Genomic DNA, 22,880 nt, shown 5'->3' on the forward strand with positions numbered 1-22,880 from the left:
TTTCAGCCCATAGCCCTAATACCCTAACAGAAAGAGAAGTGTATCTCTGTATGTTGTGAGAGTAGGGGCAAAAATCACCTGATTCCCCAAAAGTCACCTGAGGTTGAAAAGGCAACAGTGAGAACCTGGGGCTCCTCTCTGCCTCCAGAACCTTCTCTTTGGTCTTCTGGAGCCTGGCATGTCCCAGGGATTTAATCCTGATTCAGTTTACTCATCTTTACTGGCTCTTTTTCAGCATGGCCAATATTCCTCTCCCTTTATGCCATCCCTTTAAGGCAGGCCCTGGGCTAAGTTAGGCGTTCAGAATGCCTTTCTTTATGTGATATTCTCTCCCAAGCCTGCCATCTGACTGAGCTGCCTCCAACTCCAAGCCATGCTCAAACGTCAGAAAACTGAGTCCATTTTCCCCATACTGAAGCAGGCAATTTAAAAGGAGTAATATTGTAATGAAATTATGGATATTTTTTCTATTTAAAAAAATTTCAGTATAGTGGTATTATTATTTATATTATAATAAATAAAATAACATTTTCTTTAACTATTTTATAAATTCATAAGTATATCTGTTCTTAAAATAGAATATACTAGTATATATTTAAATACTTTTATGAAAATGAATGGCTTATCAATAAATACATACTTAAACTACTGCAGTAAAAAAAAACACTATTTTTATGTAAAAATTCAGGAAGTTTTTCCATTCATATTCTAAATATACCCTAGTCATGCTTCTAGCCTGTCTATCCCAGCCTAACTCCCACTAGGATGTAAACCCCTCCACCACGATAATGTGAGTCGTCCCCCTCCTGCCAGAATATAAGCTTCGTGTGAGCAGGCACTCCTTTTCTGTTCACCACTGTATCCCTAGCTCCAAGAACAATGCCTGATAAATAGTAGTCACTCGATAAATATTGCTGAATTAGTGAATTCATCTGCATGCATCTTTACCCAAAGACAGGAATACTAAAGCAATCAAGTAGAAGCAATAAGAATGCATATGTTACATGGATCTTGTTACGGTACTGATAATGGGTAGTGCTTTTTAGCACTTATTAGATAAATATGCTAGGTACTATGCTAAGCACTTGATATGTAAAAATATGATACAGACACTACTGTTATTTTTTAAAAACCTGGAGGAAGCTTAATTTTATAGAGGTTAGTATTGTTATTATGTACCTGCATATAGTATCTTTTTTAACTTAGCAAAGTACTGAACCATCTTCATGAGTTAGTCTTCATAATAAAATTATAGAATAAGACAGTGTTCAAATTCTTCTTATTTGGATTCTCAAAGTCACATAGGAAGTAAAAGAGCTGCAATAAGGATTTTGATTCCTTAATCCTAGTATGTAGCCAAAGCAGCTCATATTTCTTCCCAGAAAACAAACACAAACATCTGTGGTAGTGTTGCCCATGTCACAAGGCTCTGGGGGGGAGGAAGTTAATAAGTGATGGCAGAATTCTTTGTAAATACAAAGCGCCACAGAAATGCAAAACATCTACAACAACAGTAATTAGTTCTAATCACCATCTCTTTTCTGTGTGCAGCTGTCCCTCAAAATTCATTTTGGGAGTTTAATGACCACATCTCAACAAATAAAGTAGCCTCCCTCTTTCTTAGACCCTAGTAAGAAGCTGTCCCTCGTTCCTCCCCCAGCCATGCCCAAGCCACCCCTTCCTGCCCCCCCAGCCACCCCAACCCCTACACAGTTCCTTCTCCCAGGTGATCAGCAAAGGATGAATGCTGACATTAATAAGAAAAGAGTTCGGATTGAGCCTTGAGCCTTTTAAAACTCCTGAATTTTAAACAAAACTGGGCACAAGGACCTGGAGAAATATACAGACGTTTCAAAATAGAATTCCCTGCCCTCCCCTACATAGGTAGGGAATTTTCCTCCCTCTGAGCTCCAATAAAGCTCAGGTAACTCCTAAAGCTACTGTTTATTTAACACTGTAAGGCTCATAATTAATAAGTACTGAACACATTTAGCAATCATGACAATCATCAATTCAACATTCATGTATGTACTGTCTATAGCTTCTTGAGTATAGTTATAAAAGACCATATGGCCCACAAAACCAATATTTACTATCTGGTTCTTTATAGAAGTGGTTTGCCAACTCCTGATAGGATGTGAATATAGGTAGAGAAAAGGTCTGAGGCCAGAGTCCTAGGGCACTCCAACATGATAGGAAATATGAGATAAGAAATATGAGGAAGAGCAGTTCATGATATAGGCAGGAAACCAGGGGAGTGCAGTGTCTCCAAAGTCAAGTGAAGATCATTTTGAAGGTCTGAGGGAGTGATCAATTATGTTAATGTTGCCTAGAGGACAAGCAAGATAGGGACTGAGGATTAAATGCTGGATTTCATAACCTAGAGGCCACTGGGGACCCTCACAAGAGCATTCTCAGTGGAATGGTAGGAATGAAAGTCTAATTGATGTGGTGGGTTCAGAAAAAATGGGGAGAGAGGCAGTGGAAACAGGTAAGAGTTATGCTAGAAAGTAGAAAAGAGCCATAAACTGAAAATGGTTGTAGAATTGAGTACATTTGTTCTGTGGTTTGTTTTTTGTTAAGATGGTATATCACAGCATGTTTGTGTGCTGATGAGAATACAGGAATGATCCAGCAGAGGTGAGAATGATGATGAAGATGAAATGGGTGAGGAGAAGAGGTTAAATTATGACACAGATATGCTGTGGAAGCTGCATCCCTATTGGAAAGGGATAGGTTTTTCAGAAGTCAGGTGAAGTGATTCCGTGTCAAACATCTAAGGTGAGCAAGGTTCCTCAAAAAAGAAAGGGAACAATTTATTTGAAACAGAATAATTAAGGCAGGCCCTAAGGCAGAAAGCTATCTAGCCTCACTCTTGTTAAAAGGTAGTGGTTTTCACCTAACGGAGGCCCACCAAGAGCCAACAAGGGAAGATCTTGGGTGAGCTGCCCAGGGATGGAAAGCATCCTGCAGACTCTGAAAACAAAGCTGACTTGCAAGCCTTATTGCCTGCAATAGACAGATGGCACTCCCTATGTTGGTTTCTCTTTTGCTATCCTTTTCTAACATCTCATTCAGATGTTCCAGCTTTCAATAGAGAGTCTCACAAAAGCTCCGTGCGCACTCAAGAATCAGAATGATGTAAGAGCACAGTCTCCTTGAGGCTACGGCGGTAAGGAAAACTGTGCTCAGGAAAGGGTGAATGAATTCCACAGGAAGTGGCTGGGCCACAAAATCCACAGAGCTCTAGATTTTCACTCCTTAGAAATTTTGTGTCTTATTTAATTAAGAAGAGGAAAGCTTCCAAATTCAGAGAAAATTCTGGGTGAAAGAGGGACATGCACTAGTAAGATCATGGGTAAAAGGCATACAGTTTCTCTTACAAAACAAAACTCTGAACTTTCACGGTTTAACTCTCCAGGGGGAATCTCCAGGCGGACTCTCCAGGCAGGGAGGGAAGTTCAGCAATGCTGTGCCAACCCCGTCCTCTGAGTTTATTCTTCTCAGGGGGGCTCTTTAACCTCAAGAACTGTAACCAACCCCAAGAGTACAATGTTCTTCGTTTCACATTACAAGTATTGTCAAAACTCCTGCCTTTGCAGTGTAGAGACAGACTAGAATATTCAAAAGCCTTTCCAGGAGACTAGGGGAGAAACAAGCCAATGGAAACTGCAGAAACAGGAAAACAGGAATGTGAAATCTAGGCACATAGGCTTTGAAGCCAGATGATCCTTGATGTAAATCATGGCTCTGCCACTTACTGGCTGTATAACCTTATACAGGTTACTTAACCTCCCTGAAGCATAGTCTCTTCATCTCTGAAATGAGTAAATTTATACCTACCTGTGTTAGTTCTAGTCTACCAAGAAGTAGACACCAAGATCAGATTATACTTGCAAGAAATTGGGGGAAACACCTCTGAAAGAAAATGGGGAGGAAGCTGGAGAAGACTGAGATCTGCCAGACAGTGATGCACATCTGACCCATGAGAAGCAGAAAGGGAAAGGAGGAAGGTAAGATATGAAGGGACTTAGAATGTCAAAAAGCTTTCAGAGAGTTTCCACAAAGCCAATGTAGAATCCTCAGGCCAAGATCATCTGTTAGGGGCATCCTCTATCTCCCAGGAATGGGCCTGCTGTGTACCATCACTATGTGGAAACAGATCACAGGAAACATGGCCTCGGAGCAAATGCGGTCGTGTGTAGAACACAGAAGCTGGGGGCATCAATTATGCTGCCCACAGTAGGGGATCTGAGAGACACATGTCCATGATCGCACACAGCTCTTTCTCTGCAGGAACTGGGGAGCAGCTCCTCCATAGTTCCACGGGGTCTCTCTTCGTGAGGAAGGGCCCAGTGAGTGGAACAAACAACAGCCCTTGTCACTGCTGTTGATCTCAGGCCTGCAACTGGTACTTGCACTCTACCTTCTCCATTCTAAGTTCCCCTCACTGTCCTCTATCACTTTGGCTTATCTTGGTGACTCCCCTGGTACTGTGACCTGAGCCTTCATTCCTGAGGGGTCTGGTAATCATGCAGTGGGTAACCATATCCTTCACAGGCTGGAGTTGCTACATGTGTCCATTCAAGAGGGCAAAGAAACACCAGGAGATGCCCAATTGAGTCACACAGATTCCATACATATTCCCTCTCTGTCCCCACTGGGTAAAAACAGCCTTACCTTCTCCTGCTGATCAGGGTCAATTACTTCTGCCAATATGGTGACCCTTCTTCTCTCAGGCTGGTCCCTGGACACAGGAGTCCAAAATGCCCTGGTGGCAGCCATTGCTTATAGTTCAGTGTGATCCTTGCTGTGTGCCCTGGCAAGAACACACCTTCTTTAGAGATCAGAACCTCCAAATCTTCAAAGCTCAGAGATGCAGGGACAGGAAGTACAAAATCCCCCATTGGGTCACTGTGAGTTTACTCCTGCTTGTACCCTTTGGTTCCCAGACCCATGTATTCTTTCTATTGAGGACCTAGCACCATATAATGTTTCCTACATGTATACTGCATCCTGAAGGATGGTGCCCCATCCTTTCAAATTGCTGCCACCACTGCTGACATTTTAGCTGTGCCTTTAAAAGGCTGTTCAAGATTTTCTGAAACCAGCTGCCCCTGAATGGTACAGTGTGTGATATGACCAGTGGACCCACAATCGTGGGCCCACTTCACACATCCTTCACTGTGAAGAGGGTCCCATGTTTGGATTCTAAGCTGGGTGAGAATCCCTGCAGATCAGGCATTCCATAAGCCCCTAAATAGTGATGCTGGCTGAGGCACTATAGGTAGGAAATACAAACCCATACCCCAGATAAGTCATCTATCCCTGTGACGATAAACCACTGGCCCTGCCATTGTGGGAGACGCCCAGTATAGTTGGCTTGCCACCAAGTAGCTGGTTGGTCTCCTCAAGAAATAGTGCCCTATCAAGGGCTCAGCATTGGTCTCTACTGCTGACAGGTTGAACATTCAGAGGCAGCAGGAACAAGAATTCCAAGGGCCTGTATTGTGATTCTCCCACTGGAGCTTAACATAAGCTCCATACTGTATCATTTCCTACCATGGACACTTTCAACATTATAGGGTCCTCCAGATTCTACTGGCAGAGACTTGACTTTTCTAGGTCTCACTCAAAGCTGGCAGCCTTCCATGTCACTGTATATGAGCCAGAGCAATGATCCTAGCTGTAAAATATATTGCTTCCAGAACCCAAAGAGGACTACTTTGTGGTATGGGATATAAGATGCAACAATCTGCTTTTTACTCTGGGGAGCTATCCCAACATACTCCTGACCATTGGACTCCTAAAAACTTCAGTGAAATGGCAGGTTCCTGAGTCTTCATAGGGTTTTTCTCCCACCCTCTAGAGTACATCAGCATGCCATTAATGAAATGGATCAGTGTGATGGTCTGTGGAACGGCCGGGCAGTCCAGATTTCATCAAACTATATTATGACTGGGGAGGCAAGTTGACACAGCCTTGAGGCCAAAATGTAAATGAATATTATTGGCCATCCCTGTGAGTACAAACTGTTCCCAATCCCCTTTCCTAATTGGAATTGAAAAGAATGCTTTTGTCAGGTCAATGGCCATATACCATGTACCTGAAGCTTTATTGTTCTGCTCTAGCAATTAGACCATATCTGGCACAGCAGCTATAGTGAAGGCTACTGCTTGTTTAAGCCAGTCATTCTCCAGGGATGTGGTATTGCTTCTGACTTACTATCCTGGCTGGGAGAGGAAGGAAGATGAAGGAACAGTTTTAAAGGTTCCTCCTTGGCCTTCCTCACTTTATCTTTTACTCCATAGACTAAGACAGCAATGTGAGGGTTATTCTAACATCCAAGTGTATCAATGCAATCAGGAACAGGAGATATGGCCACTGGATATATCCACAAACCTGACAGGCCCACTCTAAGGCAGACTTTATTGAGGATTTATTTACTACCTGGTGTCTGTAGACCTACTGGAGGTCCACTGTATTAGAACTATGATGATGCTTTGGGTCTCCAGGTACCAATCTCAAACATTTTTAGACTCAGAGTGTGGGTCTCAAAATGTCTGGGTTATTTTCCCTTCCCTAATATACAATCACCCAGATAAACTGCCTGTGGTCCCTTTGGGAAAAGCACTAGGAGAATCATCATAATACACCTGTCATGCTGTTGCTACCAATTTTTCTGCTAGGGACATCATGCTCTATTACCATCTCCACAACTCCAAGCAGCTTAAGTCTCTTGGCTGTTCCCTCAGACCTTGAAAGTCATTGCAACTGTGACCTCTATTACACTGATGCTCATCCCCATGGATATTAATGAGCCCAGCTCTGTAACCACCTCTCCCACAACTAGCCCTGACCTGTGGAGAAGAGCTACCACTATGATGCTGGTGCTACTCTCACTAGTGCTTTCCTGATGCCCTTGGTGAATGGTGTGTCTTCTGAGCTCTCTCATTGAATACAGTCAACTGGTATGCTTTGTGGCCTCACATAACATGGCCATTCCTGTTTGCCTAGTTTCCTCAGCCTTCTACTGTGTATCAGGAAAGCTCAAATACTTCAGTCAACATTGGCTATCACTTTCTTAAAGACTCTAAGAACCACCTCATCCCCTAGGGTTCTTACAAGGGTATTAAGTCCTGTATCCCAAAAAACTGTCCATAAGTCAATAAATTCTTGCTTACCCAATCTTATATTCCAGTTCCCCAGATAAAGCACCTTCAAAATACAATACCACACATACCACCTTGCTTCTGACAGTACATGCTAACTAATTCTTGCAGATCATTCAGTGTATAACATCTTCCCTCTCTTATAAGAGGTTACGCTGGTATTTAACCCTAAATTAGTGGCCTAGCAGCCATGGGAGTTGGTAGGGCTCCTGATGGGGTACTTGTTAACCTATGGAAGGAGGGATTCTACAACTTATATTACAATGTCTTTCAATACAAAAGTACTAGTTCCGACTGTGAAAGAGTAGTTCACTTCTGCAAATTCTTAGGGTTGAGGGGCATCTTCAGAGCTAAAATCCTTAGAAGCATCCATCCAGATGTCCCTAACCCATAAGTCAGGGTCCCAGGTTTTCCCAGCCAGGACCCTGACCTTAGCATAACAGACCTGTTTTTAAATGTCTCTGGAGATCTAATCAGATTATCTGTTTGCCACTCATTCATGTCATCTCTTCCACTGCAATATATAAGGGCTCTCCTACTTAGACTTCAACAATTTGTTAATAGCCCTCTGACTCTCATTATCCCTCTGCCAGACAAGCATCAATTCAGCTTAGCAATAGCAAGCCAACTCTGCTGTCTTTGTATACATTGTTCTCGTATCTCATATCTTCTAGTGATTGAATCACTGGACCAGCAAAGTCAATCCTCTCAACCACGAATGAAATCTTTAGCAACTGGACCACCACCATGTGCCAAGTGTGCCCACTATTCATGCTTCACATAGTGCCCAGGCAGGAATAATCTTTGTCCACTGGGGAATGGCTGAAGCACAGCCAGTTCAACCTATTTTCTTGGCCCATGTGTACTGGTTGAATCATCTAAGAAGCAGATTTCAAGATGAAATTAGATACACAAGAAATTCATGGTGGGGGCAAGGTGAGCTCCTGTGAGGGAAAATGGGGAGGGAATCAGAAAAGGCTGGGAGAGTTATCAGAACATGATGCAGGTCTGACCTCCATGTAGCAGAGAGGGAAAGAAAGAAAGTTAGGTAGGAAGAGTCTTAAGACTTTCATGTAATTCAAAGAAAATTTCAGCAAGGCCAATGGGAAATTCTCAAGCCAAAGTAGCCTGTCAAAGGAGTCCTATAACTACTAGGAATGGCCTGCCTTTGCAGCCCTGCTATGCTCAGTCACTGGTGGAGCACAGGCTGTGGGAACTGTGACGTTAGTGCAAATGCAGTGATGGGTTCAGAGTGCAACAGCTTGGGTTGCCAATCATTTATACTCTGCAGTAGGAGACATGAGAGGCACTTTTTCATGGCCACCACAACACCTTGCAGGATTATTTTGAGAATAAAATAAAATGTGTAAAAGGCTTAACTATTCCTAGCATATAACAAGTGCCTAACACATGCATTTTGTTAGTTGTTGTTGTTGTTATGATAATTATTACTATTGTTACTAGTTCTCAGCCTACCTCATTGAGAGGCTTATGAAGTTACATTCAGATACAGAATCAGGGGGAACTGGTTTTACAGAGACAAGGCAGGGAAGTCAATTTGGAATTCATTAACACAAACAGATGTGAAGTCACAAAGTTCTGGGCTAGGATGATGACATTTGTAATGGACAGAATGAGAAACATGAGAAACATTTGGAAGGGAAGATCATCAGAAATTAATTAATTTGCTCCAATGGATGAGGAAGAGAAGCGAAATGAAGAGAAATCAAAGGTTCCAGAGTCCTAAGTAAGGAGGTTGATCATCTGACAGGGTTGAGTGGACATTTGTTTTTGTTTTTGCTCTGCCTGTCATTCCTTTCCCCTCTTCTTCCAAGAACTTCCCTCCCTCCACTCCATGGTTCTCATGGGGCTGCCAATTATAGAACTCCACTTCCTAGCCATAGGGTGGGCGTGAGACCCAGACCTAGCCATGTGGAGTCCTGTCCTTCTGGCCACAGTAGTTGTCCCAGGAATGGGCACATGACACAGCATTTCACTTCACTTCCTTACCTTAGATTTTATATACAGACACCAGGAGAGAGATGTTTTTTCTTTTCTCTAGGGGTGCTAAACTGGGAGGACATATTCCTGAAACATAATCCTGAAACTCTTCCCCATGCTCCCCCAGCCACGTTCCCACTATCTTCTTGCTGTATGCAAGAAGCCAAGCTGCAGTAGGAATGAAAGTGGGAGTGGAAGGGGCCACACGGAGAGAAAAACCAGACCTCAGAGACAACATTTTTAAAGAAGCTACATTCAGTTCCATTCCCAACATGCCAATTACGTGAACCTTTGCTAGAATTTGTTTTCCTTTGCTCAAATTTGCTTGAATCGGGTTTCTGTCTTTGTAAGTGAAAAAGAGTTCAGATACCTGAGGACAGAACTGATGTGATGAAAAAGTCTGAGGTGATGGGAGGAAGATTAAAAGGAGTGAGTCAATGGCAGAATAAGAAAGACTGTATTTCCAAATTAACAGATAATCACATACAGTACATAAAAGTACATACCACCCCTACTATGTCCATGTGGGTGTAGGTTTAAAAAAATATTACATAAAGGGCATAGCAATGTTTGTGAAATTTGGATTCCAGCACTAAATAATTTTGCAATCTTGGGCAATAACTGAGATTTATTTAAGTGCATATTTTATGCCAACTGTTATACTAAGAGCTTTATATCTGTTATTTTATTTTACTTTTTTAATGAACATACTGGGAATTGAACCCAGGACCTCATACATGCTAAGCACACGCTCTACCCCTGAGCTATACACCCCCATAAGTGTTACTTTATTTAACTACCATTTCACATGTGAGAAGACTGAGACTCAGAAATATTAAGAAACCATCCCCAAAGGCATATATCTACTAAATGCAGTCTGGGATCTCAATTCAGACCTCTCTGACTCCAGAACCCATACACTTTCCCAACATTATTATATGGCCTCCCTTGAAGTCAATATTTGTCTATTACATGAGGCTAAAATGCTTTAAAATTAACAGATGTCATTTTATTAACATTCATAATTCCTCTACTCACTGGAGTTCTTGAAAAGTACTGAGTAAATATGAATATCTGTCTTTCAGACAATAAAATTTCTGGCTACATTTAGTACCTTTGCAGGCTAGAATATGGAGCTTCTACTCCTCCTTAAGTCTAATATTGATGATTTTACACAGCAGTGCAAACGGACTTGATACAAATGGTAAATCTTGTGTAAGGGCACCAGGAACACAAATGTTTTAATTATCTTCCGGGGAATTTATCCCGTATTTTTTCATCAGAATTCCCACCCAGAAAGAAAACAGATAGTTCCCCTTTCTCTGCCCTTTGCAATAATTTTGTCCAAGGTATCAAAAGGAAATTTATGTAAAACAAAGGAAAACCCAGAAACAAATGAAAGTCTTCAATAGGCAGAGTATGGTAAATAAAAGGCTCTTTATTTTCTTCTGTCTCCAAGACACAGTATAAATCCTCTGTGTCATTTATAGTCTCAGTGAGAGACATTTTCCATACGACAATTCATTGAGCATGTGGAAAACCTTGGCTGAGCATGATGTGCTTACCAACTCCCTCTAACATGGCCATTTATCATGCTGCTCAACACTGGCAGTATACATCTCAGAATTCTCCGTTACCTCCTAGAACCAGTCCAGTCTGTTTCCTGCCACCAACTTCTCCACTGAAACTGCTCTTGCTAAATCCCCAGCAACACTCACATTGCCTAATCCAATGACTACTTTTAATGTTTATCATTCTGGAGCTCAGCAACATTCCTGAGCTGGTCACTTCTTGCTCTGTTCTCCTCTGCCTTCTTTGAGCTCCTTGTTCTGTCTTCTTTCTCTCCCAGTTCTTTCTTCTTTCTATCCAGTCACTCCTTAAGTCTCTTTCTAAGACTTTTCTTCTTTTTCTGGCACCTTAATTTGTCCCTAGTCTCCCTACGTTCTCTCTATTCAGTCTCCCTGCATGATCTCAACTCTGTCTATGGTTTCAAGAACTACCCTGATGACTCTCAAATCTTTATCTCCAACCCTGACCTGTCCTGCAAACTTCCAACCTATATATCCTTCATCTCTATCTGGATGTCCCATAGGCATCTCAAATCCAACACAGCATAACTGAACTCATCTTCTCAGCAGTACTCGGACATTCACCTTCCCTCTCTATCTCCATTAAGATCTCATGGTACACAGTCATCTCAACCTGGCCTCAAGGAGTCATTCCAGAGCCTTTCCCCTCTTTCCTCCATCTCACCCACATTTCTTCACTCATCTAACTTCTACTCATTCTTCTTGTTTCAGCATGGACAACATTCCCCCCAGGAACCTTTCACCAACCCCACAAGCCTGGGTAAGATACTCCTTCTATGTGTTCCTATAACACCTTAAATTTCCTCTCACAACACTTAACACAATATAGTATTACAATTGCCAGGTTACTTGTCTGTATCTTTCAGACTCTAAGAAGGGGCCTTATCTAAATTACTCACTGTCATATCCTCAATATCTAACACAATCCCTGGCACATAGTAGGCATTCATTAAATATTTGTTGAAAGAGTAAACAAATGAATCACTAAGTCTTAAGCTGGGTCCAACAGTTCAAGACTGTTCACAGTTCAATATGTACTGTGCCTATCATGTGCCATTTTATTTCCTATGTTGTTTATTGCGTATGTTCCCTTATGTTATCCATAATGCCACTGTCTTGGCTCAGATTTCAATAATTTCTTGACTAGGCTACTGCAGTTTCCTAACTCAAACTGCAATCCTCTCTGCTCTATCCTTCACACAGTTTCCAGAATGATCTTTCTAAAATCAAATTAGATCATACCACTCTCAAGCTTAAAGACTTCACTGCGGCCTACAAGACAGTTCCAAACTTGAGCAGGGTATAACAGAAACCTCCATGCTTTGGCTCTTGCCTACCTATTCTCCAGCCACATCACTCACCAAGTCCCCAACAGGCGTCTACCTCATCAGGCTGCTAGTCCCTTCACATATGCACTACCCCTAACTACCCTGACTTACTCCTATTCTTGTGACAAAATGTCTACTGACCACTTGATATGTGCCAGCCAATGTTCTAGGTACTAGAGACTATGTAATGAATAAAAAGACAAAAATTCCTGCTTTCCTGGTACATGAATTCTCTCCTACTCAAATGCCACCTTGAACAAGATTCCTTTCTTTAGTGCTTCCACAGAACTAGAAGAATATCTTCAGGATACTTTATCACATGTTATAATTGCTGATACATTTGAAGGCAAGGGTAGGTCAAGATTTTATGAACCCTGCAGAAGACCTAAACAGACATTTCTTCAATGGAGACATTCAGATAGCCAAGAGGCACAAGAAAAGATGTTCAATATTTGTTCAATAATTATCAGAGGAATGCAATCAAAACTACAATGAGGTATTATTACCTCACACCGGTCAGAAAGGCCATCATTAAAAAGTCCATAAATGATAAATGCTGGAGAAGGTATGGAGAAAAGGGAACCCTCCTACACAGTTGGTAGGAATGTAATTTGGTGCAGCCACTATGGAAAACGGTATGGAAACTCCTTCAAAAACTAAGAATGGAGTTACCATATGATCCAGCAATCCCACTCCTGAGCATATATCTGGAAAAAAACTCTAATTTGAAAAGATGCATGCACACCAATGTTCACTGCAGCACTATTTACAATATCCAAGATATGGAAGCAACCTAAATGTCCATCGACAGATGACTGCATAAAGAAGATGTGGTATATATATACAATGGAATACTACTCAGAGATAAAAAAGAATGAAATAATGCCATTTGCAGCAACACAGATGGGCCTAGAGATTATCATACTAAGTGAATTAAGCAGAAAGAGAAAGATAAATACCATATGATATCACTTATATGTGGAATCTTAAAAAATGACACAAATGAACTTATTTACAAAACAGAAAGAGACTCAAGACATAGAAAACAAACTTATGGTTACCAAAGGGGAAAAGAGGGGAGGGATAAATTAGGAGCTTGGGATTAGCAGATATAAACTACTGTATATAAAATAGATAAACAGCAAGGTCTACTGTATAGCACAGGGAACTATATTCAATAGCTTGTAGTAACTTATAATGAAAAAGAATATAAAGGTATAACTGAATCACTATGCTATACACTAGTAACTAACACAACATTGTGAATTAACTACACTTAAATTTAAAAAAAATATTTTATGAGCCCTGAAGCTTATGGAATTTGATTTTATGTGTGAGAGGGGGCATCTTCAAGAAAAAATATTACTAACATTGCTGAGCCCTTTCTAGGGCCTTGGAAAGGGCACGTGCAAGTCACGTCTTGGTAAATCTATTCCTATCTACCTGCCTTTCCCACTAGACTGTGAACTGTTCATTTCTATATCCCCACCCTATAGTCACACTCTATGCCAGCTCAGAGAGTCCTTTCTCCCAAGTCTATTATCTTTGTTTACTGCTTGCTCACAAAGGCAACTACAGAACAAGAATCTTTCCTAGGAGCTCTACCTACCTGTCTTCTCTTATGGGTAGAAATGCCCTGATGCTTGCACTTGAGCTACAGGATCATAATTATAACACTTCATTCCAACTCTTACATGCTTTACTGGAAGTAGGAATCCTCTCAGAGGACCACTCACTGGCTCTCCAGGGACTTTCAGACACTTCAATTAGTTTTCAGTCTATTCTCATCAGGCACAGGACCTCTTGCAGAAGATTAAGAACATGTACAAGATTGTTCCCAACAATTACCAAAGGATTTCAAAACTGTTTACAATAGAAACTGTCACATGTACAAGGATCAGATCCAGAGTCCAGACTTAGAAAAATTCTTTCTGGCTTTCTCACTCAGTTTACATAATACTTTAAGGCTACCTAAATCGTCAGTCTTCTTGGTCAAAAAAATCACTTTCTCTGCTTCCCAGAGGAAGTATATATTCTATTGGTTTAAATATTTCCTGGGCTGCCCCAAATCAGATAATAAAAAATTTAAAGTAATAAGGGACTTAGGAGTATGTATGTATGTATGTGTGTGTGTGTGTGTGTGTATGCAAGCTCTTGTCAGGAGTACAAAGAAGAATACCATATGATCCCAGTTCTCAAAGAACATATAAAAAAAAGTGTTTCCATGGCCAAATTTTTCTTACCTATACTATTTTTCCTTCCTTTCTCCAGCTTTTAACATTTTATTTTTTACTGGGTTTTACTGGACTTTAAACCAGACCCACTAATAAGTCACATGCTCTGGCACAAATTATAAATAACTGCAAAAAATAGCATGCCTATCAACTAATCTCCTAAATGTGTAAACATACTCAAACAGAGAAAATTGTCTTTTTAATATCTTAGAAACAGATAACATATCCTAGAAATTTGCTAAATTTCATTTGCTGGAAACTAAGCAACAGAGCTCTAAGAAAGGACCAAGGGTTTCTGTGGGCTTCCATGGCCTCAGTAGATCTGCATAACTGATGAGCCCAACACTAAAAAGAATTCAGTTCTGAAGCAAATAAAGAATTTAAGGACATAAAATGTAGTATCTACCAAATATATATGTTTGTGGCTTTGAGTACCCAATAAGTCTCTGACATGGAGAATAAAACATGATTCCTGCCCTTAAGAATCCCGTAGTCTAGTAAGAGAGACAGAAATCCAGCAGATAATGATACCACAAAATAGCAAAAATGACAATAGGGACAAGCCCAGGGTACTATGTAAATCCAGAGGAGGGGTACTAAGCTACCTGGTGTGGAAGAAATAATATCTGGCCTGACTTTTAAAGGAAGATAAGTTTTAGACAGCGAAACTGTGAGGCAAGTTAAGGCAGGGTGCATATACCAGTCAGGTTAACAATCAATCAACAGAAAATAACTTTGGCTGATATATTAGAAAAGGAGTATGCTAAAAAGGTACTGTGTTGCTCACAGAATCCCTAGGAAGAATGAAGAACCAAGATTTTAAAACAGACAAGAACAAAAAGATGCTGCTCAGAGTAAACACAGCCGAAGTAACACCAGAGAACCAGTCCAGTGAAGATGCTGGTCCTGCTATCATTGAACCCTGGATCCTTCACCTGAAATTTCCAATGCTGCTGTACTAGATACTAGATGCTGGGCAGTGGATACTGGTACTGGACACTGGACTGTACAGTGCAAGACACTGGTTGCCCCACTGGCAAAGTTCAAGACTCATAAAATTAGTGGTTCCTAAACCATAGGAAGGAGGTTCCAATGCTGACTGTTAAAAAAGAGGCACTATGGCAGCATTCTAAGAAGATAAGGCAAGAAAAAACATACAGGTAAATGCCTATATTGGAAAAGAATGATCCCAAATCAATAACCTAAGTTTTAACTTGACCAAACTAAACCCAAAGCTAGCAGAAGAAAGGAAATAAAGAACAGTATAGAAATCAATAAAATAGACAACAGAAAACAATGAAGCAAATCAATAAAACCAAAAGTTGGTTCTTTGAAAAGAACAAAATTGAAAAACTGTCAGCTAGACTCACCAAAAGAGAGAGAGAGAGAGAAATTACTAAAAATAGAAATGAAAGAGGAGATTTCACTAGCAATGTTAGAGAAATTAAAAGGGTTATAGAGGAATGACATAAGCAACATCATGCCAATAATTTGAACAACTTATATAAAACAGACGAATTCCTAGAAAGACACATATTACCAAAACTAACTCAAGAAGAAATGGAAAATCCTAATAGATCCATAACAAGTAAAGAAATTGAATAAGTAATTTAAAATCTCTTGACAAATAAAAGCCCCCACCCAGATAACTTTCAACAGTGAATTACAACAAATTTTTTTTAAATAATACCATTCTTTCACAAACTCTTCAGAAAACAGTAGAGGAAGGATTACTTCCCAATTCATTCTGTTAAATCAGCATTATCATGATACAAATGCTAGACAAAGATATCAAAAGAAAAACAAATCGTAAACCAACTTTCCTCACAATAGACACAAAAATTCTCAACAAATTAATAGGAAACTGAATGCAGCAAAATATAAAAAAGATTAAACAACATGATCAAGTGGAACTTATCTCAGGAATACAAGACTGATCTAACACATAAAATCAATTAATGTAACATACCAAGTTAACAGAGTAAAAGACAGAAACTATGTGATCACCTTAATAGATACAGAAAAAACATTTAACAAACTCCAACACCACTTTATGAAAAAAAAATTCAACAAACTAGGAAAAGAAGGGAATTTCCTCAACCTGATAAACAGCATCTATGAAAAATCTATAGATAACATTGTCCTTATGGAGACTATGAAATAGTGAATGATTTTCCCCTAAAATCAAGAGCAAAGCAATGATGTCAGCTCCCACCACTTCTATTCCACATTGTACAGAAGAGTCTAGCTAATGCAACTAGGCAGGAAAAAGAAATAAATGGCATCCATATCAGAAAGAAAGAAGTAAAACTGTCTTTATTCAAATATAACATGATCCTGTATGTAAAAAAAAAAAAACAAAACTATGGAATCAAAAAAAAAAAACAAATAAAAAATTAGTAGAACTAATAAGTTAGTTCAGTAAAGTCACCAGATTCAAGATCAACATACAAAAATCAATTGCATTTTTAAATACCAGCAATGAGTAATCCAAAAATCAAATTAAGAAAACAATTCTAAGGAATTTAACAAAAGAAATACAAGTACTGTACAAAGGAAAGTATAAAATACTGCTGACAGAAAGATCTAAATAAATGGAGAGATATTTCATGTTCATAGATTATAAGACTAATATAATTACATAGCAATCTCTCTAAATCTAACTATAGATTCAGTGCAATCCCTATTAAAACACAAATTGCCTTTGTTGCAGACACTGACAACCTGATACTAAATTTTACATGGAAAGTCAAAGGACCCAGAAAACACAAAATGACGTTAAAAAAGAACAAACTTAATATTTGCTGATTTCAAAACTTAATATGGGGGGAGAGGGTAGCTCAGTGATAGAGGGCATGCTTAGAATGCGCAAGGTCCTGGGTTCAATCCCCAGTACTTCCATTAAAAATAAATAAATAAACAAACCTAATTACCTCCCCCCCAACAAAAATTTTTTTTTAATCTTAATACAAAGCTACAGTAATGGAGATAGTATGATACTAGCATGAAGACAGCCACATAAACCAATAAAAACAGAACTAGGAGTCCAGAAATAAATCCCTACACATACAGCCAACTTATTTTCAACAAAGTTATCAAGGCAATTCAATGAAGAATGGGTAGTCTTTTCAACAAATGGTGCTGGGACAATAGGATAGCCAAATGAAAAAGATGAATTAACGTCTTTATCTTATATACATAATGCCTTTATCTCATACAAAAATTAACTCAACTTGGACCATAGACCTAAATGTACAAGCTAAAGTTATAAAATTTATAGAAAATCTTCATAAACATGAGTCAGGTAAAAAGTGCTTAAAATATAATCATAATAATATAACAACACCAAAAATACAGTTCATAAGAGAAAATAATGCTAAAGTGAACTTATCAAAATTTAAAACTTTGGTAATTCAAAAGACATCATTTTTTAAATGAAGAGACAAGCCACAGTCTGGGAGAAAATATTTGCAAATCAAAAAGCTGATAAAGGACTTGTATCCAAAATACATAAAGAACTCTCACAACTCAATAAGAAGACAATACAATTTTAATACAGGCAAAAGATTTTGTTAGACATTTTATCGAAGAAGATGTATATGTATATGTGCGTGTGTGTGTGTGTGTGTGTATATAGCCAGTAACTACATGAAAAGATTCTCAACATCTTTAGCCATTAGGAAAATGAAAATTAAAACCATAATGAGGCACTCCTTTCTACCCACTAAAATGTCCATAATCAAAAAGACAACAAAAATTGTTGGAGAAGATGTGAAGAAACAGGAATCCTCATACATTACTGATGAGAATGATACAGCCACTTTAGAAAAGAGTTTGCAGTTTCTTAACAAGGTAAACATATATGTATCATATGGCCCAGCAATTCAACTCCTAGGTATCTATCCAGGAGAAATGAAAATATATGGCCACAGAAATACTGTATGTCAATGTTTATTAGCAGCATTATTCATAATAGCCGAAAACTTGAAATAATCCAAATTCCATTTGCTGGTGAACAGTTAAACAAAAAATATAATAAAGCCAATTGACTACTATTAGGCAATAAAAAGGAAAGAAATGATACATACTATAACATAGATGAACCTCAAAAACATGCTAAATTTAAAAAGCCAGGTGCAAAAGGCTAAATATTGTATAATTCCATTTATATCAATGTTCAGAAAAGGTAAATCTATAAAGACAGAAGGCAGATTCGTGGTTGACTGCAAGTAGTAACTGCAAATGGGCAGGAGGGATCTTTCTCTGGTGGTAAAACTATTCTAATACTGAATTGTGGTGATGGCTACACAACTCTGTAACTGTACTAAAAAAATCACTGAATTGTACACTTAAGTGAATTCTATGGTATGTAAACTAATTCTCAATAAAGGTGTTTAAAATTGCTGAATGACTGAATAAGGGATATGAAGGAGAGGAAAAGACAAATCTACATATCAACATTATATTGAATGTAAATAGTATAAATACATCAATTAAACAACAGACATTGTCATATTGGATAAAAATAATAACCAACTATATGCTATCTACAAGAAATACACTTTAAATAACAAGATATACATAAATAAAAAGTTAAAAGGTGGAAAAATAAATACCATGGAAACTCTAATCAAAAGAAAGCTGAAGTGTGAAAACAAACATATGTATATTCATGTATGACTGAAAAATTGTGCTGTACACCAGAAATTGACACATTGCAAAATGACTACAACTCAATAAAAAAAATTTTTTTAATTAAAAAAAGAAAGCTGAAGTGGCTATGTAGATTTCAGACAAAGTATAGATTTCAGAATGAGGACCATTACCAGGAATCAAGAGCCACATTTTGTAATGATTAAAGGGTTAATTCATAAAGGTAGCATCACAGTCCTAAAGGTGAACACACCTATCAATAGTTGCTCAAAATACACAAATCAAAAACTTGTATTTTACTTACTAAAAGTCAAATTCACAAGTAAATACTACTCTCTCAGTAATCAATAGAACAATAGAAAACCATAAGGATACAGAAGACCTGAACAACACTATCAACCAGTTTGACCTAAGTGACATTTATAGCGTAATCCAGCTAACAAAATTCTTATAAAGTGTACATGAACAGATCATCAAGGTACACCACATCTCTAGGCCATAAAATAAAACTTAAATGAATTTAAAATATTTGAAAACATATAGACCATATGTAATGGACTATAGTGAAATAAAAATCAATGACAGATATGTGGGAAAATCCTAAAACAGCTGAAAACTAAACAGGATACTACAAATAACCCATGCATCACAGTGTTAAGTCTCAATGGAAATGAGGAAAAAAATTTAGTATTTTTTGAGGTGGGAGGTAGTTAGGTTTGTTTTTTTGTTTGTTTGTTTCTTTGTTTCTTATTTATAGAGGTACTGAGGATTGAACCCAGGACCTTATGCACATTAGGCATGTGCTCTACCACTGAGCTATAACCTCCCCCCAAAAAAATGTTTAATTGAATGGAAATGAAAATACAACATATCAAAATTTGGGGACACATATCAGTAAAGAAGAATGTTCTGAAATTAGATAATGGTGATGATTGTACAACACTGTGAATATACTGAAAACCACCGAAGTGTACACTTTAAAAAGGTGAATTTTATAATATGCGAGTTATGTCTCAATTTAAAAACATAAAAGGAAGAAGAAAGGTCTTAGACCAAAAAAACTAAGCTTCCACCTACTAAAAACAGAAGAGCAAATTAAACCCAAAGGAAACAAAAAGAAAATAATAAAGGTAAGAGCAGAGGTTTTAAAAATTATAAACAGAAAAACAATAGAGAAAATCAATGAAAACAAAAGCTGGTTCTTATAAATGATCAATAAAACTGACAAACCTCCAGCCAGATTGACCAAGGTGGTCAGGGAGAAACACAAATTCCCAATATCTGGAATGAAATAAGGGAAACCACTACAGAAAATACAGATGTTAAAAAGGATAATGAGAAAACATTATGAACAACTATATGCCCACTGTATTCGTTTTCTGTGCTGTTTAACAAATTACCAGAAATACAGTGGTTTAAAACAATACATTTATATCTCACACTTTCTATGGGTTAAGAGTTCCCACGTGGTTTAGCTGGATGCTATGTTTAGGGTCCCATTAGGCTGCAATCAAGGTGTTGTCTGGGCTGTACTCTCATATGGAGGTTTGATTAGTTGGTAGACAGAAAAATTGTCCTCAAAATATGCCAATCTATTATTAGGATTAGGGAATTCTAATCCCCAGAATCTGTAACTATGTTACATGGCAAAGCATCTTTGCAGATGCAATTAAATTAAGGATCTTAAAATGAGGGTTATTCTGGATTATCTGAGTGGGCTCAATGTAATCACAAGAGTCCTTATAAGAGTCAGAGAAGGAGATGTGACAATGGAAACAGAGTAATTCAATGTGAGAAAGATTTGACCACTCGTTGCTAGCTTTGAAGACAAAGGAAGAGGCCACAAGCCAAAGGTACAGGTGGCTTCTAGACACTGGAAAACGCAAGGAATAGATTCTTTCCCAGAATCTTCAGAAGGAATACAGCCCTGCCAACCTTGATGTTTAGCCCCATAAGATTCATTTTGGATTCATCTTCAGGATTATGAGATTAAAATTTTGTATTTTTAAGGCACTAAATTTGTGAAAATTTGTTACAGCAGCAATAGGAAATTAATATCACTGAGGAAGAATACACTTCCAAGCTCACTTAGACTACTGGCAGAATCAATTTCCCTTGGCTATAAGACTGAAGACCCTGTATTCTTGCTGTCTGTTAGCTGGAGGCCATCCTCAGCTCCAAGAGGCCCTCTTAAACTGATAAAGAACTTCTACAAAAACCCTACTATAGTTAGCATACTTAATGTTGAATAACTAAATGCTTTTCTCATAAGATTGTATATCTGCTGTCACCACCCTATTCAACACCATCCTGAATCCTAGCCACTGAAATAGGGAAGAAAAACAAATAAAAAGCATACAGATTGGAAAGTAATAAATGAAACCGTTTCTATTCACAGACAACACGATTGTCTACATGAAAAATCCCAAGAATGTACCAAAAAAAGCTCCTAGAATTAATATGTGCATCTATCGAGATCACAGGATACGAAGTCAATACAAAAAACAATTGTATGTCTCTATACTAGAAATGAATAATCAGAAATCAAAATTATAAAAACTATACAAAAACATGAAATACTTAGGTATAAATATAACAAAATATGTGCAGGATTTATATACTGAAAACTATAAACACCAATAAAAGAAATCAAAGGAAACCTGAATAAATGGAGAGATACAGCATGTTTATGGATTATAAGACTCAATGTTGTTAAGAGGAAAATTTTCCCCAAACTAATCTAAAGATTTAACACAATTCCAATTAAAATGCCAATACGATTTTTTGTACAAATAGACAAACTGATTCTAAAATGTATATGGAAAGACAAAGGAACTGGAGTATCTAAAACTATGTTGAAAAAGAATAATAAAGTTGGAGGACTCACACTACCTGATTTTAAGATTTACTATAAAGCTACACTAAGAAAGAAGACAATGTGGTATGGGTGAAGTGATGGAGATATAGATCAATGGAACAGAGTAGAAAGTCCAGAAAATGACCCACACAAAAATGGCCAACTAATTTTCAACAAAGGTGCAAAGGCAATTCAATGATGAAAATCTTTCCAACAAAGGGTGCCAGAACAATTAGACATCCATATACAAAATAATGAATCTTGATCCATACCTTACGGAAAAATTAATTCTCATTCAGTCCTTTATCTAAAAAGGTAATACCTCTAAATGTTTAGGGTGACCTTTAACACACTACTACCTTGCTCAGAAACTTGTAGGGGCTTTCTTTTACCTACCATATTAAAGCATCTGAGTATTTGGAGTTCCTTATCATTTAGCCCCTCCCTGACTTTTCCTAGTCCTTATTTATTAAACTTCTGATGAACATGCAATGATCTCTACTTTCTAGACACTAATATGAATGAGTGACAGTATTTGTCAGTCTTATTGATAAGAACTTATGGGCATAATGGAATCAAATATCTGAACTCAGACCATCCCAGAATATTTGTGGCACATGTTTGCCGTAATTAAAGCTCGCTCTCTCTCTCTCTCTCTCTCTCTCACACACACACACACACACACACAGTTGAAAACACAATCTCTACCTTGCAAAAGCAGTTCTTTGTAGTAAAGGCTATTCCCCAGAAAACTGTGACCCTGTCCAGGGTTCACTCCCACCTTGCTTTTTCTTCTGCTATTCCTTTGATCTTGAAAATCTTATTTTGCACATCATCATTTTATTCTGTGCTCCCAACTTGAGGAGATAAGTTAAACCATCTTCAAAACATTTACTAACCTCTCCATACTCCAAACAATCCTTATAACATAACAAAAAAGCTGCCTTTTCAGAATATGAGATTTTTGCATGTAATTTTTCAAAATAAAGGAATTTGATAAATTTTTATAGTGTTTATAATACTTCAATATCAACAATAAGTTAAAT

General features: G+C 38.1%; 1 long non-coding RNA gene and 1 other non-coding gene across 3 annotated transcripts in view; both read right to left on the reverse strand.

Moving 5' to 3' along the window:
* The window catches only part of LOC135322272 (uncharacterized), a 119,303-nt gene that overhangs the window by 94,572 nt on the left and 1,851 nt on the right, over nucleotides 1–22,880 (reverse strand). For both annotated transcript variants that reach the window (XR_010382712.1, XR_010382711.1), the window contains exon 2: nucleotides 4,681–4,819. This is a non-coding gene — a long non-coding RNA (uncharacterized LOC135322272). The remainder of the gene's footprint in view (nucleotides 1–4,680; nucleotides 4,820–22,880) is intronic.
* TRNAI-AAU (transfer RNA isoleucine (anticodon AAU)) lies at nucleotides 19,732–19,804 on the reverse strand. Its single transcript has one exon. It is a non-coding gene; the product is annotated as a tRNA-Ile (tRNA).

This window comes from Camelus dromedarius, chromosome 10, assembly GCF_036321535.1.
Source record: "Camelus dromedarius isolate mCamDro1 chromosome 10, mCamDro1.pat, whole genome shotgun sequence".
In the NCBI taxonomy this organism is placed as follows: Eukaryota; Metazoa; Chordata; class Mammalia; order Artiodactyla; family Camelidae; genus Camelus; species Camelus dromedarius.